The sequence below is a fragment of the Somniosus microcephalus genome, chromosome 14, assembly GCF_052327205.1.
Source record: "Somniosus microcephalus isolate GS21.2 chromosome 14, FLI_Smic_1.0, whole genome shotgun sequence".
Classification (NCBI taxonomy): Eukaryota; Metazoa; Chordata; class Chondrichthyes; order Squaliformes; family Somniosidae; genus Somniosus; species Somniosus microcephalus.
Genome location: NC_141000.1, coordinates 51,949,416 through 51,960,078, shown reverse-complemented (window position 1 = coordinate 51,960,078; position 10,663 = coordinate 51,949,416). Strand labels below are relative to the sequence as shown.

Sequence of the window (10,663 nt, the reverse complement as noted above, 5' to 3'; positions counted from 1 at the left end):
AGTTTTGGTTTTCGCACTTGCGCATCGCATGCGGAAACCTGGAACTTGCGGGGCCATTCACAGCACTCACAACGGCGTACGCATAGGCCCCGTAAATTCCGGGCCAATATTTAATCACTGGCACATTTTCGACCAAATTGATAACAATCTTTATTGTGCCCATTCAATAAACACATGGCTCGACTTTGCTTTATAAATTCCCCATAAGCTCGACTTTGCTTTATAAATTCCCCATAAACCATTCAACCAATCCACAGCCCCAGTCGTCACAAGGCCCCCAATTCCCGATATGAATGTCCTTTTCTTATTCTAACTCCTCCTCCACCTTCTATTATAACTGAACTTTTTTTCGGAAATGCCGCAGCCATTCTGCCCAATATCCCACGCACATACAGCACCCTGAAATCACGATTAAAAAAATCTCCCAGTCGACCTTTAAGACCTTTGCTGATAGTAATTCAAAACCGTGTATATTGGAAACAGTTTTTTTTCATTCAAATAGTTCACCCCTCGCAATGTAAAAACAATGCGCAGCAGCAGCAATTCGTTGAATTCATTCCACGTGTGAGAACAATTTAAGTCACACTTGCAGCACTTGTGTCTTCGTCTCTCTACAAATATGAGTCACTTCCAGGTTTGGCCATTCTCCAGAGTAACCATGCGCCGGTTTCATACTCAATTCAAAGCTTGTTCTATTAGTTTCTCATCTAATTGTACTATTCTTACGGGCAGCGTAGGCACGATATCAAATATTTCATATTTCTTCAGAACCAAGAAAGAATTATTCATGAGCAGACTCTTCTCTGAGGTAACTCTTCAATACCACACACTTCGCAAAATACCGGCGATGATTTCACATCCTCGAATACCATTACTCTTTCACAGCAGCGATTCTTTAATCGAAGAGTATTCGATCTCGCACGTTACCATTTGTCTCATTAGTCCAACGTTTTGACTGCCATTATCACTTCGTCTGCTTAATTACCGCTGCCTTGACAGAGGAGGTTGACTAAAAGGCCATCTGATTGACAGGAAAAGCCTCATCTAAGTCACAAGACTTCTGTTAAAATGTTAAATTTCACTACGGGTTAAAGTTGATCAAAAGCAAAATTAAAACGAATCAATTGCGCGTGGTTAATTTCAGTTGGAAAGGTCACTGGGTATCGATTATCCTCCCTGCCGCTCCTTCCCTGCTGTCACTCAGGGCGGCACGGAACTTCAGGGAGTGACTTGAATTGGCACACCGCCTTTCTTGTTGGCAGAATGGCAGCCCCGACACTTTTGCGTCAAAACTGTACAACAAAAAGATACACATTATAACTAGGGCACAATCAATTGTATTCATCAATTACTTTATTTGTGTGGTTATAGGTACACCATGAAAATAAAATGACAAAAATAGAGCTTCAGTTTGTTTCCGAGTGTCATTGAATGCAACATAAACTGATATTTTAAGATCACCTCCCTAGTGAGTCAGTTTAGCGTACGCATTGTGAATTATCACTGACAATAGCAAAGTGCCTTCGTATCCTCCCCATACAGTTTATATAAAATATATGTAGTAGATTAATCTGACACCTCCTTCACATTGACCTCTTGTAATGTGAGCACTGAGTGGCAGTTATTGACGAGTCCCTTTCCCTTCACAGACTGTGCCTCTGTAGCAGAGTCTGTAAACAGAACGGATTTCCCCACTGAGAGCTCTTTCATCTCGTGAATGCCGCCACTTCATCGAAATTCTGATCGCATTTATTTTCGGTCTATAGCGGCCTCTTGGTTCATCTGCAGCAGTGAGGAAACTTTGTTAAGGACTTCACACTGTAGCGAGCTCGCTGCAAAAGGAAGATGTTGATGCGAGGAGTTGTTTAAAATGTGTTAAAAGCAAATCCAGTCAAAGAATTAAAGTGCATTTATTATCTGGTGAGAAGATTATCTATTGAATGCTCGGTGAGATCCCTCCGATGAGTATTCAGCTGTATTGAACGCTACCTCAGCGTCACTGGCCTCCGGAATCTCCATTGGGCGGCAGTAAGGACACATTTGTGCGATAGCTGGAAGCATTTTGTCGTTGAAGCGGAGTTCTGCACATCGGGACCGGTAAAATGTAGGATTCCTTCTGCTTTTGCGCCCTACAGTTGAGGACGGTATCGGCAATTAATCGAACACTTTTATATTTGGCGTCTGCCGTCCGTTTAATTGAAAATTAGGATTATTCTACAGCGGCGGGTACGCCGCGGGCACTAGGACCTGGGAGACACTGTTGCACCGCGGGAGCTCGGTGCATTCTCACAGCAGTGGGAGCGGAAAATACTGAATCTGCTTTTGCAGCGTACATGTGTATATACATATTTTGTTCGCTTCCTTTATATGCTTGTGGAGCGTGCACTTATACCATGGGATGGTTGAAAAAGAGAATGCACGTTCCCTTCTGTCGTCGCGCCGCCCTGTCATAGAGCTTGCGGACTTCTCTCTAGTCTTTGACTGTCTCACGGTCCCTCTTCTTTCGAACACTTGGATCACGTCTGCTGCAAGGAAACTGGGTACTTCCAGGACTAATGAAGCTGTGATCTCAGAGGGAATGCAAGTGCTATGGAAGTATTAGCCGGGCGGTGAATTTGGCGCGTTTGTCAAGGGGCTTTTCGATATTTAAGAGGTGAGCTTGGAGGAGAAGCGGTGGAATTTTCGCTGAGTGGGCGCTGTAATGATCAAAGGTGTCATTTACTGACATCGGGAGCAGCAGGTCATTTCAGGAGGTTTTGGTAAGATTTCCTCACACAGCTTGCATAAACTCCCGTACATTTTGGCTGTAAATGCAGACATCCAGCGGATACATTTTACGCTTGCTGCCTTTGTAATGCAGTTGCCCGACTCGATTCTCCCGAAGTTGCTGCAGATATTGTGCTGTATGTAGATATGGCTAGCGCTTGCATTTTGTTAAGATTGTCGTAAAGTTTGCAGTCAACGGAGGAACCCGTGGCTGTATTTATTTGTGTATTAGTTATCCTAATTTAAAATGATATTGCGCCATATTTTCAGAAACATACGGACTTTTGAAGTACAATGCGGATGGTCACCTTTAATTTTTGGTACAGAATCCGAGTTGGATGGAAAAAAACAGCAGTCACTGTTAATCATCTCCCACTAGCACCCATTCGGTTCAATGTCTCTATTGGCAATGTGAATTACACACATTATTCACTCTTGCCTTTATTGAAAGCCACGCTAGGTTGAGCTTTCGGCCAGTGATTGGCGCGGGTGCCTGGGCAAATGTAAAAAAATTGTGGAGCCATAAAGAGTTCTATGTTTGAATGCACAGCGCTTGGCAGGGCAACAAATCGATATCGTTTCTGGATTAAAGGGTTTCTTGAAAAGAATGCCGTACCCCTCTTCTACGGGAAAATCACATACGCCAAGTAAAACGGTATACAGTTAGAGGTGGAATGCATATTTAAGCGTATCTGCGGGCAATTTGGAAGAAATCAGTAGTCAGATAAGGGGTATTCGTGCCGCCCTAAAGAGATAACTGTAAGGGAGCCAACAGAACGCAATACATTTCAATTGAATTAATTTTGGCATTGGATTTGAAAGCTGCAGTAAGTCTTTTGGCAGACTACTTAAAGATGGAGTCTCCATACTACAGTACACAATTCACTCATTTTCTAAACTTTTTTTGTTGTATTTGAGCACATTTCACTAAGTAGCTAGTATCTCTTCAAGCTTCATGTGTGTGTGTACTAGTCATCAAATATCTAGAAGTCTTATCTGCATCGTATTTCCTGAAGCTATGGAGAACCTATTTCCACGCAGCTCATATTTAGGTTCTGTAGCAACGACTCCCAGTGAAGATTTTCATCTTTAATTACTGGCTCAGAAACAAATTGAATTTGGAGAAATCTGCACAGTTCTTTGAACAGTAGGGATTGATACCGGACAAACGTTAATTTCAATGTTAGTACTTTGAAGGCAATTAGATATTTAGATGCAAATATACTGACATTTTGAGAAATTGTTATTAAAATGGCAACAGATCACAGTTTCACGCTTTTAGCGTGTGCAGTACGTATATTGGGGAAAACTTTTACACACACACACCCACATATAAGGGATAGCCAAACACGAGTAAACCAGCACCTCGTCCCTGGCATATTTCACTTGTAATTGCCCCCATTTGTGATAAATTAACAAACTACAAATAAGGATCGTTTCTCTTTAACTGCAATGATACACCCCTGTTCAGCTTCCAATCGCGTCCTTTGCTTAATTTATTGTTCGCCAGCAGCGAGCTCCAAGCCAGTATCACACAACTAGCTAACTGGGAGAGGTGGTGGGTGCATAGACAGGCGAATGCTAGCTCCTCAGCACAGTTCACCGCCGATTAATATTTACCGACTCAAGTTGTAAATAATTCACTTTGGGATCGGGCGATTCATTATTCGCACTGTGCAGCTTTAGTAGCAATATGTTCAAACCAATGTCGCCACCATTTCTAGAATAAAAAAGTGAACGGTATTCTGATATTTAAATAAAATCTTCAGACACTGGCCTGCTCTGTAAACTAACAGTCCCAAGAATCAAACAGTTTTCTTGCTACTGAGGCGTTTCTGCTGATTTGTGAAAACTACTTGGCGCCGCTCTGATTTACCCCCACATGCAGTCTATTTATTGAATATTTCTCTAAAACAATCCTGCATCAACGATCGTGTGAGTTAAGGGGCCTCCGTTAATTCGACTCTCTTCAAACCGAAAATGTTTCCGAGTAAAGTGAGAGAAACGCTCCGCTGGAACCGCGCTTCTGACGGAGCGAGCGGACGTCAAAGAATCGGGCTCCGGGGATTAAAGTCGGAAGTTAACTTTATTGCTTCGGTTGATCTCTTCACATCTATTTAGCGCTTGTGTCCATACCGTGTGGTGCCTGTCTCTGTCTCTATGTTCGTGGGTAGGGAATGTTGTGGTGTGGGGAAAGAGCTGTTTTTATCGGCCTGGGGTGATCTTTTCCTGTAGATCTTGCTGAGCAAACGAAGATCAACATCGTGAGCTAGACAGAAAACACGCCGCCTTGTTGGCATTAACCCCTCTCGCTTCTCGTCATTTGTGCTGAGTAATGATCTTCCGTCACATTCCCATTCTGAAGCAGTCTTTTGGTCAAATGACCCCTAGAAAAGGCTGGAAGATTCAATATATATATTTGGGTGTGTGTTTAGGGGGGCGGGGGACACAACGTGCAATATTGGTTCTGCATTCGACACGAAGCAATATCAATTAAAGAATGTTTTAAAAATGTATTGGTAGGCAAATAGGGGGCGCTCAAATTCTACAGAGGCGTTAAACTCAAAATATCTTCCTGAATATGGCCACGTCCTTCCTTTCCCGCCTCCTGCTCCAGTGCTGACTCTTTCCCACCTGTTGCAGAACCATGTGCTCCCCAGCCTCTTGCTCCCATTCCGGATTTCCCCCATTCCTATCCCCTCACCAGGCGAGTTCAACAATGTTGCACCAAGTGAAGGTTCCCAACTCTGCAACTTGCCTTCATTCTGAAGAAATGTTTCATCGTCCAACCAGAACTCACTCTCTTCCGCCCTCCAAGCGCCGAGACGCTTGTTTCCTTTTTGAGGGACTGGATTCTCCAAAGCCCAGCTGGCTTGTGCTGTGATTCCTGCCGTACAGCTAAAGTCTGGAGGTAGAATATTAGAGAAGGGTCAACCATGGGCCTGTTTAGACCTTTTTTGGTCAACCGGTAGGGGTGACACTGAATTGCCCCATGTGTCGCTCGACGGAAGCATAAAATATTATGGCAAGTGCCATAGGGCACCACTTAATATAATAAATAAACAGTAATAACCATGCTTAATACAGCAACAGCAGACAAATAACAATCTACAACAACAACTTGTATTGATGTAGCGCCCTTAACGTAGTAAAATGTCCCACGGTGCACAGGAGTATTTTAAAACACAAAAATCTCATTATATTTTGAATATCAACAAAAACTTGCATGTATGTAGCTCCTTTAAGACACGTTATACCCTGTGGTGCCCATTAGTCACAGGCAGCTGGGCCTGTTTAGGCACATGGGCTGCAATGTGTGGTAACTAGAAATACATAACCCATTAGCATGCAACATGTGAACCAACATTAATATTTGGGCAGATGTAAAGTGATTGATGGTATCCGATTTATATAAAGTTTTTAATATAATTTTACCTTACAAATACTACTCATTATTGGATGTATGATCTATAGGGTGGGATCGCTGAAAGTGAAGTTCAGCTTTAAAATAGAAATAGTGCCTCGCCCCACAAATTCCACCCAACTCTCTGACAGATGAATGCCTGAACAGGCACTCGACTGCACACATTTTCATCAAATTCCTACCTCCAAGCATTGTGGGCACAGATACAGGAAGTTACTAGGACTATAATGGGGCTGTACCACCACCCAAACCTGACTTTACTTATTTGACCTGTTCCCATCACGAGCAGGGTCTTCTGCTATCAGTAAACTTGACCAATTCTCTTTTTATAGGACTAAGAAGCTGTATCCTGTTGTAAGGGTATTACATGACACCCGCAACAAAAAGTATGAGCAGAACAGCTGTGGGGCATTTGATTGTCTAAGCTAGTGATGTGCAGGCTGCAGATAGAACTGGACAAATAACCCGAGATACAAGGCTGACCTTGGTAAGATAAATGAGAACAAGGTGACTCAACATTATGTACAAATAAGAAGGAAAAAAACTGGAACATTGAAATTAAAACAGAAAATCCTGGCAATGCACAGTAGGGTCAGTCAGCATCTTTAAAGATAAGACAGGTTATGACATGTTGAGTGTGTAGTCATTCCTCAGAATAAACTAGCCCTTCTCTTTTATAGATACTGTCTAACCTGTTGTGTATTTGCTGCATTTACTGTTTTTATGAAACCATTTTTTATCCTGAAGAGAAAACATTTGTGCAGGGAATGTTTTGCTTCAAATGAATCAGTGATGACAAGAACAAGATTGGAATATGTTTTATGGTATATTTAGACATATCTGACATTTTTAAGGATCCCGATGTGATTGCCACACTCTTGAAGAGGTGCAAGTTATATAAAACAAGTGGTCTTGTATATAATTAAAATAAACAAATGAATGATGAAACGTCACAAGCACCAGGTTTGAAGAGAGCCATTAATGTAATTGGAGTCAACACTTCATCAATAATATTTTGTTCGGAAAAACCTAAAATAAATTGCTAGTTCCTAGCTTAAATTGTTGCCATTTACTAGTAATAAATAAAAATGTGATAAGAGGTTGCTGCCAGTGCAATGGGGGTTTTTCACGATTGAAAGAACGCAAAGATTATAAGCAACAAAGTCACATAGATATATAGATTTCCTTAATGGGTTGGGCAAATATTGAATATAACTTCTTAAAGCAATGTTTTGTAACTTTTTTGCCTTTGCAAAGATTTTGAGGCAAAATATAGCAAGCATTTGAACAATAACAATCAGACGCAAAGTACAGAGGAATAAATTAGCACATGCATTACACTTCATGTCATCATGTATATAAATGATCGGCACATAGGTACCATCTTTAAGAAACAAGCTGTAGTTTTAGGGCAGAGATGAATAATTTACAATCTTGCTCCTCCAGATATGGCTGTCTTTGGATATGTTGGACCTGATACTGCCTCGTGTCCTCTCTACTGTTTAAGAAGACAGAATTCTCAGAATTAAATGTGTAAACTATGGATGAGCAGAAGACATGGTTACTCTGAGGATTCTGCACCATCTCATGGAGGCCTTAAAAACCCTAGTCAAATATTTCATTGGAGCAAAGGATTACGCTCTAATCAGGAAAAAAAACAGCCACTTGGGAAAACCAGGGGATATGCTCCAAGGAGGCCAGCAAGTGTAATGGGGGCCATTTGAAAATGCCAGTCCCACCAGAGGAGGATACATGGTGTGTCTGACACAATTCTTGATTTTTAACACTAATGAACCAATGATAATGTTCTAAACAAGACCAAATTTGAAAAAAACTTACTCTGCTTCAAATGGTGAATAATTTTCTGTAATGGACTATTTACAAGTTATCAGAGTACAAAGGCATGCAATGGCATCACGTGATTGGGAAACTGTGCCATATAGCATGTAAGAGGAGGTCAAACAGGCAGCTGATTCCAGGAACAAGTGGGACCTCCAATGAGAGTCCTGACAAGCATTGATGTGAGTCACTGAAATTGAGACAACAGTGATAGATTTGACCCATCTATCCAATCCAGAATTAATTTTACACAATGAATCTTTATAAAATGACATGGTGGAGATTTGGTCCAGTACAATGGGGTTTTTTTTGCTCCACCATGGAGAGTAGCATGAAGGGGCAGCCCAAAACACTTAGCGCAATCTTCATCACATTCTGCTTGATGCCATCAATTGGCATTATTTGTTGAAGTTGCAGTGATGGAGTGCATGTGTGCACTGGCTTTTCAGAAGTGGCCTTGGTGGAAAATTTGTTGTCAAACATGTTTATTTATGTCTTTTTGTCTATTATGCTGTGCAATAAGAATTGTTGATACCCCAGAATACTTACACCTATTGCAAATGAGCTTCTATGGTCATATCTGGCTCCATCTATTGATGAGAGCAAGTACCCAGCTGTTTGATTTTTTTTTTTAAACTGGTGGCTTATGGCAAAATAGTTCATGTACACAGAATAAATATCATTCTGTACAATGTAAGCTCCGAATAGCTGACTTCTGAGAACAGATCTGATTGGTTCAGTTAATCAGACCTGATGGATTGTAAACTTAATACAGTAAAAGTGATCTAGCACCTACTGTATATTGGAAAAGGAGTTGATCCTGCATTACAACAGTGACTACACTTCAAAAAAAGTACTTAATTGGCTGTAAAACGCTTTTGGATGTCCTGAGGTCATGAAAGGTGCTATATAAATGCAAGACTTTTTTTTAAAGGCCAATCATGAGAAATTCAAGAAATCCAGAGAGTTTGTTCAGTTCAATGAGATCTTAGAGTCAGGGTGGGTCATAGAGCCCAAGATGGTATGGTGGATTGGAAGATCTGGAGAGACCATTCTAGTGGGAGACCCTGGGAGGTGGGTTGCCTAGGTCAGGTCACGGAAACCTCGATAATTGTGTTGGATCATTGGAAGCTTGGTCGTGCACAACATATCAAACACTATTTACAAATTGGTTTGTTCAGATGAACCAATGTATCTTGTACACATGCTAACTTCTTTTGGTTTGGGTAAATGAGGTTTGTTCAGTTTTATCATTGTCTAGGCAAACTACACCTGCTATACATGGAGTTTACTGTATGAAATGATGATAGATTACATGCTGTCTTGGGTTATATGTGTTGTACATATTAATGTTAACATAAAATTAAATTCTAACTTTGTTCTATTGCAATTGGCATGGTGGTATTGTGTACTAAGCCACAGGTTGATGGAGTGCTCGTTCATGCATATAGTTGAATTCCAGATTTCAGTCATGCTATCAGAAAGGTTTAGAAAGGGAGACAGGTGCTTCCCCACAGGGAGGGATGAAAAATCAGAGGATGAATCACCCTGACTATATTTGAAAACTACTAAGCAGCTGGCCTAGGAGAAGCATTAAGAGGCATCAGATCAGATTTTCCGTTGCTTTCTTAGCATGGTTGTGAGTGGCAGGTGAAATACTTTAAAATGTGGCAAATAAATGCTTTATATTTCAGAATAGTAAGTTTTGTTTCATTTAATTACGCTAATTCGCCTTCATGTTTTTATACATGTTTCTGCCTAACTTGATGACAATGGAAATGCACTTTTGGGAATCTTTAGATTTTTTTTAACCACTTTCTCATATTGTTCAGTATTAAGAATGTCTTTTTAACTGTGCCACTGCATTAGTTTTAGCATTAACAAACAGCACCACTGAATTTATTTAAGATCAGCTATGATATTGAATCCTATTTTGGATCAGTTTGTATCTGTTTACAGAATGATTTCCATTCAATGTAAATGTAATGGTTAAAAAGGGAACCTCCTGTGAAAATATCAGCGTGAACACTTTTTTCTTTCTATTTTTGTTGATTTAAAAGGCAAAATCTGTTAACTTTGGGGTATTGGTTTGGGGGATTTACACTTTCCAGCCCTGAGTTTAACCCAGCATGGAAGTGCGGCATGTGGCGGCCGGAACAGGAGGAACGTGTCTATGATGGTGCTAGTGTGTGAGGCCTGTGCCATTTTAACTCCCAGGTCTCCTCTAAATTTGTGGACGCTGACTCCCACCTGAAGCTGGCGAAGATGATGTGGAGGCTGGCGGGTGGGAGTGGGATTTTGGGTGGCAGAAGGCCACCGCCAGGGACCTGAGGGAATGGTCTCCAACAGTCAGGCAAGTCAATCAGGGATGGAGGTGGGGGAAAGACAGGCTTTGCGATCTGGGGGAGGGTGGGGGGAGAACCGGGGCAGGAGAAGGCCCAAGGTTTCCTTGTGGGGCTAGGAGGAGCACTCCTACTCTTTCTGGCCCACAATGAAGCAGTTTAAAATAAATTTACCTAGGCCTCATCTGGCCCTGATCTTGCCTGCCACCAAGTTTGGCTGGCTCTTCCGGCTCTAAGAGTCATCATTAAAATCGTGTCGGGGTCCGACTTTAGAATATTGAAATATTCGCCG

General features: G+C 41.5%; 1 long non-coding RNA gene across 2 annotated transcripts; it reads left to right on the top strand.

The window, feature by feature from the left end:
- Positions 1 to 1,663: 1,663 nt before the first annotated feature.
- LOC147107490 (uncharacterized) lies at positions 1,664 to 10,043 on the top strand. 2 transcript variants are annotated; one of them, XR_015080816.1, is made up of 3 exons: positions 1,664 to 2,653; positions 6,523 to 6,677; positions 7,637 to 10,043. It is a non-coding gene; the product is annotated as an uncharacterized LOC147107490 (long non-coding RNA). The 2 variants fall into 2 exon arrangements; XR_015080815.1 differs by having other exon boundaries at positions 1,664 to 4,397.
- The last annotated feature ends 620 nt before the right edge of the window (positions 10,044 to 10,663 follow it).